Below are 12142 nucleotides of genomic sequence, written 5' to 3'. Positions count from 1 at the left end.
GCAGCAGGAATCACCAGGCCGAACACGGGCGATGTCCCCATTTCCCCGTGTTTCAGGCGCTGTTTGCCGGCAGGGCAGCACTGCCGGGATCTGTTGCACCACCCGCGGCCGGGCTGGCACTCCCGGCCTCCTCCTCCTCCTCCTCCTCCTCCTCCGGCTGCTGCTGCTGCTGCTCCTGTGGCGGGCGCTCCGTCCCCTCCTCTCCCGGCGCTGACGCACTGGCGCGCCCGCGGGAGGAGCGGCGGCAGCGCTGCCGCTCCATCCCCTCTGGATCTCGGATCTCCGCTCACCTCTCGGCCTTTCCCTCCGCAGGAGCTTCCCGCGGGGCTGCCGAGCAGCCGGCAGAGGAGCTCTGAGGAAGCCCAGCCCGGGGGAAGTTGAAAGGCGAACTTTGAAGGCGAAGGAAGTCGGGGCTCCGCGCTCCGGGAGTGGCCGCGCCGCCGCCGTGTCCCCGTCCTGCTGCTGCCGGGAGCGGCTGCGGCTGCCAGAGGACAAGCCGCGTTTGCTGCTGCTCTCTGCAGCCTCATTTCCAGCAGTGAGTAGCTCTTTCCCCTCCGGATGGTCCCGTTTGAGTGTTTGGAGTGTTTGGAGTAGAGGGGTGTTTGGCTCTGCTGCGTCTGAGGAGGCACAGAGGGGCTTGGGTACAGCCAGGTCTACAGCACAGCTATGGGGAGCTGGTTGTCTTTTTGCTTGGGTGACTTTTTTGAAAGTGGCGCTTAAACTTGTGGTTACTTTGTTGTTCGCTGCTTGGTTTTAATCTTAGTTTTCAGTTTAGCTTGAGGTCTTTTTTACTCGAAACCAGCCAGGCTGCCAGCATGTGGGACAGCAGTGACCTGCTGGTGGCTTGTCCCCCAGGTTGTGTGCGACAGGGTTGTGTTTCCATCAGGCAGCTTCACCTCCTGCCGGGACACGGAATCTCCCCCTGGTTTCTGGGCTTGGAGGTTTGTTTGCAGCACACCTGTGGCAGACAACCAGAGTTACACAGCGTGGCAACGGCACAAACTAAAAGCCAGGGACAATCTGCTGTCCCCTTTGGTGGCACCTTGGGCAGCTCTCCCCATGCCTGACCTGCCCCTTGGCTGCTGCCAGATATCCCCAGGGCGGTTGTTTGCCGTGTTTGTAGGAAGGAGCAGGAGCAAGAAGGTGTTTCAGACTTTCTGTGATGTTGTAGAGTGCCTGTGCCTGTGACTGCTCCGTGTGTGTCACAGTGTCACCCCTGCCCGGCAGCATGAACACAGCTGGGAGTGTACAGCAGGGTGGCCCCGGGTGTGAGCAGCCCGTGAGTCACTGGGAGAACACAGAAACGCTCTCAGAGGGCACAGGGGAACAGAACTTCATCCCTGGATCCGCTGCGGAGTCTTTCCAGGGGCTCTGATCCTATTTGTGCGTTTTGGGCACGGCCGCCTCTTCTGCTCAGCCTAAACCTCTTTGGAACTCAATGCTTTAAGCTGGAAGCTTTATAATAGATTTAGAGCTATGAGTCAAGGAGGTTTGTTTTTTTTACTTGACTTCTGGGGAAGAAACTGAACCAAACTGCCTGCAGTGGCTGATCTGTGTGTATTTTTGATACATATATTTGTGTATATGAACACACAAGTGCACACACAGAGAAGAGCTACTCCAGGCATTGGTTTTTAGGCTCTGTGTGTGTATAGATGGGCACGTGTATCTGTATAAAAATGTGTTTTTATAGCAGGATGGTGTGAGCAAGCTGAGAGGAGCATTTTAATTTCTTCCTGCTCTGTCAAGTAATACCCTGCCTTCTTCATTTGCCAGTTGATTTGGTTATGCCGACAAAGGCAGGAAAACAGACCATAACAAAACCACTCTTATCTAATCTGCTTAACAGCACTGTCAGGTAAATCATTAACCCACAGGCCTGGTGCCTGTAAAAGATGCTAAAGAGGTTTCCCTGAAATTCCCCTTTTCCAGAAGGTAAGAAATGAAATTAGTTGCAGATCTTGGTTTCACACGTGGGTGTTTGCTGCTGCCGTGGTTTCTGTGCCTGTTAACAAAGTGCTGCAGTCCAGTGGATTAATGATGGGAGAGGACCTGCTCACCCTGAGGTCTTTTTCCTAAGAGAGCAGTTCCAGCTAAGGCAGAGGGGAAACACAGCATTTACTTGCAAACACTGTCATTCATTAATGAAATGTAATTTCACGTGGGTTCATGGCTGATGGAGTGTTTTGCTCAGCAGCTTCGTTTCCTGGCATCCTGTGATTCAAATCCCTTTGAGCTGGGAAGATTTGCTGTGGGTCTTGCTGTGCTTAATTCCACACCAGGCTTCTGTTTTGGTTGACTTTTGTTTCTGTAGGCATGTAAGTGATGGATTTCTCTGAAGCATTTAATACTCAGAGTCTGTACAGTCCTGTCTGCAGTTGCTTTACATTTTGATTGATTGTGTTGGCAGTGAGTAACTTAAGCATGGAAAATCTGTAGCACATGGACAACAGCAGAAGTAGTTCCATTTGTGATGTTTGCAGCCATTGCCTGAACAAAGAAAAAGGGTTCAAGAAGGGCTTAAGCTGTTCTAGCTGCCCATGTCCAAGAGCATGACTCAAAACTTCCAGCTAAACTCCTCTAAGCTCCCTGAGTCGGTGTTGGAGTGGTGCCTTCCCCCCCTAAGCTGGATCTGTTTAAAGTGCCAAACTCTCAGCCTGGCTGTCTTCTGCCAAAGGTCTGCCTGCTCCTACCAGGGCATTTTCAGGCATCTCCAGGGAGAAGATTAATCCAATTGGAGGGCACAGCTCAGAAAGCTGGACCTCACTTTCAGTGCCAGCCCGCGCCCCAAGTGCTGTGTGCCCAAGTTTGGCACAGCTCAGCACCGTGCACAGCCTGTGCTCTGCTTGCCCAGCTTTCCAGCTGCCTGGGAAAGCTCCAGACTGCTCCTGCTGCTCAGGAAAGTGCCCTTTTTGCTTGGTTAACTTTACAGCCTGGCTGCACATTAGCTTTATAAAGCTGAGCTTTTTAAAGCTGCTCTCCCATGTGAGGAGAGAGCTCAGGGTCTGACACCTAACGCCAAGTGCCTGGGGGAGGAGATACCCAAACCTGGAGGAGAAGGTGACTCCAGACCTTTCCCCAGGAGGTGGGATCTTGTGGAAGGAGGTCTCTGTGCTGGGGACACCCCAGAAATGTTCCCAAGTGCTGTGTCAGGTGGTGATGTTGCTTACAGAGAGTAGAGTGGTCCCTCCTCCCTGTCCTGGGATCTGCTCCCAGTACAGGAGCAGGTCCATGCTCTGGATCCTTTCTCCTTTGAGTTTTTAGGGACAAGAAGTGCTGATTGGGATCTCAGCCAGTTCAGGTGAGCCATGATCCTTTGGGTAACCAGGTTACCACACTCTGTGTGCAGTCAGAGCTGTTGTGGCCACAAGGGACAAGCAGAAGGAGCACACCTTGCGAATGTCCCTTGTGCACTCTCCTCTGGCCTGAGGATGGTTTTTGGCCAGGAAAATTGCCCTGATGGAGCACTCTGTTGTCTCCAGCTGCTTTCTGCAGCTGTCTGCATGGCAGAGGAGGTGGGGGGAAATGACTCTGGTTAAAAATAGAAAGGTGGATTAGGAAATGTGAGCATTGGTTTCAGCATCCAGCAGGGCTGCTCTCACAACTCGCTGCTGCCACCGAAAGGGGAAGGACTTGCTCGTGCTCCTTGTCTGCAGAAAAGCAGGAAAAGAGCAGGTTTTCCTGCAAAAAACCAGCAAAAGAGCAGGTTTTCCACCGTGGAATCACCCAGGCACAGGAGAGGAGGAGGGGCATGCCTCTTGAGAAAATCTTGCTGAGCTCTGCTGGCACAGGTGACACAGCCCAGGTGTGCAGGGACTGGAATTCAAGTGAAGGCTCCCACTGGAAAGGTTTGGTTTAAGCTCATCTGGGTTAGTCTGCCCGAGTTAAGGACAAAGATTTTAGGAGATTTACTCTGCTCTTTGAATTGTTCTTATTCTGCTGTTTTATGAGGAGAGTTCTACTTGGAGGGGGGAAAAAAAAGCAAAACCAAAAAATAGTGAGGGTGTGATTTCGCTGAATGTGAATGTGTAATATGACGCTCTCAGAAGAGACTTTATTTTGCAATAAGTGTGTGAAGTGTCAACAGACAAGCCAAGGGGAAATAACTCTGCTTTGGAAACTATGGACTTCTAAAGTTGCTTTTAGGAAGTGTTTGCTGTACAGTGTTTTGTCACCAGCCTTCAGTGTTTATCACTGTTCCTTGTGGTTATCACTGGTCCTTTTGATATATTTTCTGTTGCCTTTCCTAAAACAACTGAACTCCTAAAACCAGTTAGAAAAACAATTTTTTTTTTATTTGGGAAAAGTTTGTTTCCTGCTGCTTTTTTTTCCCTTTGATTTTGGGAGTTTGAATTTACTTTTATTTGCTTTTTAATTTTTTTTTAAATCAGCTTTTAGAACAGTTTGAGTTCTCCTTGGTTCAGCTGCTGTTGTAGCATGTGTTGTAGCAGTGATCCAGCCTGTACAGTGTTTAGAAAGAAATATCTAGGGACATTTCAGATATTCTAGATAGATCCTAAAACCCAGGATGCATCCTGTACCAAGCATTCCCTGCAAAGGATGTGGTGAAGGGACTGCAGCAGTTATTTATCATAGCTAAAGAATGTTTATCTAATACTTAGTTCAGAAAACCTGTCACATTTCCTGGGCAAATACTTTGAAGACAAAGAGCATTTATTCATTTTGAGAAGCTGTGAATACAAGGTGGAATTCAGTATCAGTTTCCCTTTACCTGGAATTGTTCTGTCTTGTAAAAGTGAATTTAAGAATTGAAGTTACACTTCAACCTCTGAAAGAGAATCTTGAAGACAAACAGGTATTTTTACTCAGTTAAGTTTCACAACACTTCAGCATGATTTCTCAGGAATTACTGGGCTGCTTTTCATAACCAGGAGTAAAAATTCATTGGTTTCAGTGATGGATATAACACTTGTTTTCTTGTAAATTTAAAATATCACTTCAGCAGTGAAGCAGGTTTTTCACCACTAAGAATATGATGCTGTAATACTTGGTTTAGTTTTTAAAATAAGGAAGTTGAAGACATTTGATTCCAATTTATTTGTATTGGAGAAGCTGATGCTTTGGGATTATTGGGTATTAACCATCAAGGGTGAGAAGGATTTAGTTGGAAGACCACCAGCAAGTGAGTTTTGGTGTAACTTTGATTTCAGTTTCATCTTCCCAGCTTTCTGGGTTTTTTCCATATGATTTCAAACTCCTTTGGTGTTTTGAACTTTTCCTTTTTCATCTCAGCCACCTGCTTTGCTCTGGGGACATTGGTTTGTCTGTTCTAAACCAGTCACACCCCACCTAAATCCTGGCATTGTTCAGCTCTCTCAGAGTGTTTGGATGTTGCACTGAGGTTAAAACAACACAGAACAACCTCACCAACAGCACAGGATGCTGGAGCAGCTGTGTGGGACAGACCTGGGGGGACACCGAGCTGTCCCTGACCCAGCAGAGTGTCCTGGGGACACCGAGCTGTCCCCGAACCAGCAGAGTGTCCTGGCCCAGGGAGGCCAATGGAGCGGGGGGCAGCAGCAGAGCATTGGCAGCAGGGCAGGGAGGGATGCCGGCCCTGGGGCAGCCCTGGAGGCGCCTCTGCAGTGCTGTGTCCAGCTCTGGGGGCTGAGCACAGCAGGGCCAGGAGCTGCTGGAGCTGAGCAAGGGCCTGGAGCATGTGGGTGCCCTTCCAGGCCAGGCTGAGGGAGCTGGGGCTGCTCAGCCTGGAGAGGAGCCCCAGCTGAGAGGGGCCCTCAGGCCTGGCTGGGCCTGGCTGCAGGGAGGGGCAGAGCAGGGCCCAGGCTCTGCTCCGGGGCCCAGCAATGGCACCAGAGCCACGGGCAGGGCCTGAGCCCAGCAATTGCCCTGCACAGGAGGCACAGCTTCTGCCCTGGGCAGTGCCCAGCCCTGAGCACATTGCCCACACAGCCTGGGGGCTCTCCTCCCTGGGGCTGGGGCACAGCTGGCTGCACACAATGCTGTGCCCTGGGCTCTGGGATGGCCCTGCTGGAGCAGGGAGGGGACACCAGGTGCCACTGAGCTCCTGCAGCCTCACACACCCTGGGGTCCTGTGATCTGTTAGGCAAACCTTGGGAAACTTTATTTTTTCTTAATACAATTGCACAGAGAGAGTGGGCAGATGTTTCAGGTGGTGAGGGGATCTCTAGTTCTGGTGGAGTTATGAAAAGTGATATTGCAAAAGCCAAATGAGAAATGAAAGCAGCTTTCTGCTGTGTTTGCCTTCACAGATCTCGTAGCAGCTTCTGGGAACAGAAGTGGTGCAACTGTTTGCTGGGAACAGGATTTTAGAGGAGGGAAGAAATGCTTCTGGGGAGCTGAGAGTGCACCCTCATAGCCCAGAACAGTTTGCCCCTGGTTTAATTTCTGAGCTACTAAATTTACATCAGCACCTCTCTCCCAAACCACATGTGTTTTAAATGATAATAGTATAAATGTGTTTTAAATGATAACAATATAAATGTGTTTTAAATGATAACAGTATAACTGTTTAGCACAGGGACTGTTTGCAAACATTTTTCTCTCTTGTGTGGCGGCCTGGCTTTTATCAAATGCGAAAGGAAAGGTAGGAAAAGAATTGATCTGGTAATTCTGGGTTACTTAAGCTAAGAGCACTGAGTTACTGATTTGGATTTATCTGGGAGAAAAGTGACCCAGGCTCAGACTTTTGTTAATGTTTAATGTTGTGTAACGTTCTGCCCAGGCATAATTGAGCCATCAGTGCAGGAGTGTTCCTGTTGGGGGGGTTTATTGTGAGTGATTACAGAGCCTGCTGTGGCTTTCATTTCATTGCAGCCTGAGCTCATTGATGAGCAGGGTCATCATTTATTTACAGTTCTTGGGATCCTTTCACACTGATTCTCCTTCTTTTGGGCATGGAGGAGGATGAGGAAACACCACAAAGTTATCTAAAATACTCTGCCCTCTCTTTTTGGTGGTGGTTTGGCATTTCCCTGGTTCTAGCGGCCTCTCCACTTTCTCCTGATCCTGGTGATTTTTCTGGATTGTGGATTTTTCTGGACTTTCTGCACAATCTGGATTGTACCTCTGGGCTGGACAGGGTCTGACCTGGGGTTTGGAGGAGCCTCAAAGGATGGAGGAAAGGAGAGACTGAAGAACAGACTCTACTGAGATGGAAAGGAAAATAAGGAAGAAAAAAACGAAAGAGCACAAACACTCCTGCTGGCTCTTGTCTAGGTCTCATTTTGAGATGAATGCTCCTGATTTTTCTCAGTGATTTCCCTGATTTTGTGAGATTCCTGCATAATACAGTTTGCCTCCCATGCTCTGCCATGCAGAGCTCTAAAGCAGAGAGGGAATCCTGCTTGAAAAGTACCTTGGAAAAGAGATGAGCAGAGCTGCAAAGAGCAGCTGGGGCTGTCCCTGGATCCCTGGAAGTGTCCCAGGCCAGCTTGGAGCAGCCTGGGATAGTGAGAGGTGTCCCTGCCCATGGCAGGGGGTGGGATAAGATGAGATTTAAGGTCCCTTCCAACCCAAACTGTTCTGGGACTCTGTGAAGTGAATCTACTCTCAGAAGTGAATTTACTCTCAGAGATAACTTTGGGCTGAAGATTACTTTCAGTTCTGTTGAACCTCTGAATAATCAGAGGAGGAGACATCCACAAGCTGAGTGTTAGGGCAGACTTGGCAATGTCTGGATCTTCAGTAGGGACCTGTTGAGCTTTGTAAGGTAGGAAAGAGAAATGTGAAGTCCCTGAAAGACCTGAGCACCACTGGCTTGGAGCTTTGCATGTCCTGTCTTAGAGAATTCACTGACACAGCTGAGCACAGTCTGAGCTCATCCACCTGCCTGCAAAATCACCTCAAGTCTACAGAGTAGTAAAAAGGTAGTCCAAAAATACTTGGGGTCACATTTTCACAGTGGAATGTGGTTTTCAGCTGCCTCCAGGGTTGTCATGACTGAACTTGGAGGTTGCTGGCTGCCACCAGCTGTCTGAAAGCTGCTGTGCCTTTTCAATCAAATTGTACAAACAGAAAAAAGGCAAGATGTTGTGCATTGGAAGCAGCAGTGTTATTTGTCAGTCAACTGCCTGGAATAAAAGAAATCTCAAGAAAAAGGAGATGGCAGTGATTGGGGGCAAGTTTTCCATAAAGCAGCTATTACTCCTCCCTAGAGAAATTACAGAGCAACACTTGTAACTGCAAACACTTGAAATTGTAAAGATGTTGTGTTTGTGTGGCAAAGCTCTGGAAAACAGTGAGTTTTAGCAGTGCAGTTCATCACTGCTGTCGTGGCCCCAGGCAGGGAAATGAGACAGAAAGGAGCATTTTGGTCATTCTGGCTGAATTCCCAATGAGACTCCCTGTGGGTGGGCAGGCCCAGATTATTTGTGGCTGCCCCTGGATCCCTGGCAGTGCCCAGGGCCAGGCTGGACATTTGGAGCAGCCTGGGACAGTGAAAGGTGTCCCTGCCCATGGCAGGATGGGTTTTATCAATTTTTATCAATTCCAGGCCATTCTGGGATTCTGTGCTGTGCCATCCCATTCCAAGTGCTGGGTTTGGTGGAGGCCCCCACCAAAATCATCTGATGTTTGTCTTGAGGCTTCATTCTGCCTTTCACCCATCTGGCCTGACTAAATAATCCATGAACTAAAGTGGTTTCTGCTATTTTTAGGCTGTGCAGATCACAAAGGAGAACATAGATGCAACATTTCTTCATATCAAGCTCCCTTGCCTGCTGTCTGACCCCAAATTCTGTGCCCTCCCTTAGGGGACACAAGTCCCCTTGTCCTCAATGATTTATGCAGCATCTACAATAACAGGGCCTGTTGCTTTCGGACGTGGGTGCATTCATATTTTATGTCTCTGCCTGCCCTTCATGTTTTATTTACTGGAGAGTGTAAGGAAATTGGTTACTTGGCAAAAAGTGGCTTTTAGTGGGCTAAGGAGCTCCAGGTTTCCTGAATTTTGGGCTGGCGCTGTGTCTGCTCTGCTCCCCAGGGGCTGTTCCACTGCTTCTCAAGAGCTTTCTGAATATTGACCCTTCCTCCTTGCTGCTCCAGAAAGGGAGGAGAGCCTGCAGCCTTGCTGCTGGCAGCCTGTCTGCTGCAGATTGTGTTTGGGGAGGGCAAGAAATCCCAGAACCAGCCAGGAACGTGGTCTCCTTGTGCTGTCCAGGAGCTCAACTGTGTCCCCATTAAATCTGAATTTACATGGTGCCATGTGTGGCATGTCTTACATTTCAGACTGATCCAGACCAGCCCAAGTTTGTCTTGGGATCAGATAAATTCCAGACCCCTCATTGTTTCACTGCTGATGTGAAATCAAACCTAGAATTAGACCCTTGTTGTCAGTGCTGTTGTGGCTGCATATTTCAGCAGGAGCTCTGCCACTGTACTTTTATGCCCTCACCCACATGAAATATTTGTGGATTTAAGTTATTTTCAGACCCAGTGAAAAGCTTTTGCAATGCCCAAGGACAGATGATAATATATTTACTTTTAAAAGAGAACCTCATGTGTATTTATATTGTATTTATATCCTGTGCTATATCTGGTAGCCTCACCCTTACCTCTTAAAACCACACAAACAAAACAAAAAGACCTGAACAACCCCCAAACTCCAACTTCTGTGACTGTTTCACATCTTTTGGTGTGTACTTTAGTACTTTTATCTTGTTTCCAGAACACCACTTGTATTTTTCCCACCAGTAGTCATTTCAACAGCTCTTGTGTGGCTTGCAGGAAGATTTTTTGTTTCCTTTTTAATAACTGGAATAATTTAATAATTGGAATGTTGTATTTTATCAGGTTTAGGAGGTGTGGGAGATTTATCTAAAAGTTGCATGTCAGAGCACAGCTCCTGTAGAGCAGGTCTGGCTGTGGGCTGGGTGCCCCTCATTTGTTTTGTACTCCTGAGATATTCTGGAGGCTCATATGCATTTCCCAGGCCTGGAGGGAATTTTGGGGAGTCACAGAGCCTGGCATGAGGTGTCTCCATGGGCTTTTCCTGCTTTTCCTTGTCAGATCCCACAGTCCCAGCATGGTTCTGCTTGGAAGGGACCTAAAAATCCTCTCATCCCAAGGCCTGCCATGGGCAAGGACACCTTGCTGCTCCCTGGGCTTGCCCACCCTCCCAGCATCCAGTCTAAACCCCCAGATGAATTCCTGCAGTACCACAACATCTTCCCTCACCCCTCCTGCTCAGAGGAGCCCCTGCACATCAGAAAGAGCAGCAGAATTGTCATTCCCTGGTTTTGTTTGCAGCAGGGATAGTGGATCCTGCTGGACATCCCCAGGGGATGTGTCTCCTGAGTATTTACCTTTGGGAAGGGTTTATTCCCAGCAACTCTTGTGGGGCTGTGCTGCAGGGAGATGGAAAGCAGCATCACACCCTCCTGCATCTCCTCCTGATTTTTCCAGACCAACTCTGCAATAAAAGGCTCCCTCTCCTTCCTGCACATGCATTTGTTAAAGAGACTTTTTTGATTTTTGGTGCAACTCTGAGCAGTTATTGCTGGAAAGAGGAGGACTCTGTGTTCAAAATTCAGACTGCTGCTTCATTATAACCCTTTTGTCCTCAGCCTCAGCAGCTTTTTCCAATACTCCTGCAATCTCCCATCCTTCCCCAGCAGTCACAGAGCCCTGGCTCCATGGCCATGGATCTCCTGATCCAGCTGGGAGAGCAGATAGGTCAGAGTGGGGCTATTTTCAGGGCAGCACCTCATTGGCATCCCTGCCTTGCTGTCCTTAATACCTTGCTAATCTGAGCTTCACCCACCTACAGATTGAAATCTTTTCTCCTCTCCCTCCCTCTCATCTGTTCACACTTAACAACAACAAATTAAAGATCCTCAAGCCAGATGCCTCTGGAGCTGCTTGGTCATGCAATACTTTGCCTCAGAAGGGATGGAGGTTGGTTTGTTTGGGTTCCTCTTTCTGGAAGAAGAGCAGAGCCGCTGAGTTCCTGCAGTTGTGGCTGCTGTAAGATGCAGGGCTGGGCCTTGTTGCATTTAACTGTTTGTGTAACAGCAGCTGGGAAAGCCAGGCTTGGCTCTGCAGTGATCCTCTCAAAGAGACAGGCATTCCTTTGTTAATTAAATAGTTAATTCCCATGTCCACTTCCCAGGGTGGAATGCTGGCTTTTATTAATTGTTTTTCCAAGGGTGGATGTGGCTTTTGAGTGCCTGAACCAACTGAGATTATCTGAGCAATGGGCTGTGTTGGCTGTGTTTGCTGGGAGCAGCGTGAGGTGGGTGCCCTGCAGGGAGCTGCACTAATGCTTTGTGAGATTGTGAGAAACACAGCTCACTATTGAAAAGTTTTATAAAAGTTTATTAAGGGATAAAAGAGATAAATCCAAGTGCTGGGATGCTTGGCTATTTGCACACTGTTAACTTAAACCATGTTGTCTGTAAAACCATTCTTAAACCATGTGTTCTCTATATGCTGTTACATTATAGGGGGTACATCAATATTCATAAGGATTTATATATATTCAAATTTGAGTTTTAACCTTTGACTTGTCTTCGTGCCATCTTGTAGATGAGACCAATAAATTTTATTTTTTCTTCTTGTTGTATTTTCACTCCCTGATAACGAGGGTCAATAAATTCTCCTTTTTTTTTGTGATGCTCTGGCTGCTATTTCTGTTATCTTGTCTTTCAGATAAGACAGTCCCCGAATGTGGCAAATCACTTTTAATTCTTTTACACCATTTTCTGAGTTAGTTACATGAAAGAATAATTTCACCATTATGCTACAGTCTAAGATAGGACATATGATACTACTACTTATAAAAGCTATATGGTGCATACATAAACTGACAGATTACACTATACCAAAAGCAGTAATTACAAATTGTACTGTATCAGGATTTTTGTGACCAATAATAACTTGCAAAACAGCCAATAACTATTTGTTATTTATAACAAGAGGAAACACATGCAGGAGGGCATCTTCCAGTCTGTGCTGTAAGTTTTGGCTTGCCTTCTTTTAGTTAAAAGAAAATGTTTAGATTGGTATGGAAAGTTTGCTCGAGGCTGTGCTGGCAGCTGGATACCCCTCCATTCTTTCTGTGGCAGGAGGAGAGGGATGACATGTCCACCCATTCAGGAGGCATCTGATGGAAGTGTTTTTAGTTATTTCTGGCTGTGAAGGG

The 12142-nt window shown here is 47.8% G+C and overlaps 1 protein-coding gene across 4 annotated transcripts in view; it reads left to right on the top strand.

The window, feature by feature from the left end:
- The window catches only part of SGMS1 (sphingomyelin synthase 1), a 95939-nt gene that overhangs the window by 59556 nt on the left and 24241 nt on the right, over positions 1-12142 (top strand). For 3 of the 4 annotated variants that reach the window (XM_064716881.1, XM_064716884.1, XM_064716882.1), the window contains one exon: positions 313-535. The exons of the other annotated variant lie outside the window; for it this stretch is intronic. The gene's annotated coding sequence lies outside the window, so the exon portion shown is untranslated. The remainder of the gene's footprint in view (positions 1-312; positions 536-12142) is intronic. 4 annotated transcript variants of the gene reach the window in all.

This window comes from Zonotrichia leucophrys, chromosome 6 (genome assembly GCF_028769735.1).
Source record: "Zonotrichia leucophrys gambelii isolate GWCS_2022_RI chromosome 6, RI_Zleu_2.0, whole genome shotgun sequence".
NCBI classification, from domain to species: domain Eukaryota; kingdom Metazoa; phylum Chordata; class Aves; order Passeriformes; family Passerellidae; genus Zonotrichia; species Zonotrichia leucophrys.
This window is presented reverse-complemented; position numbering and strand designations above follow the sequence as displayed.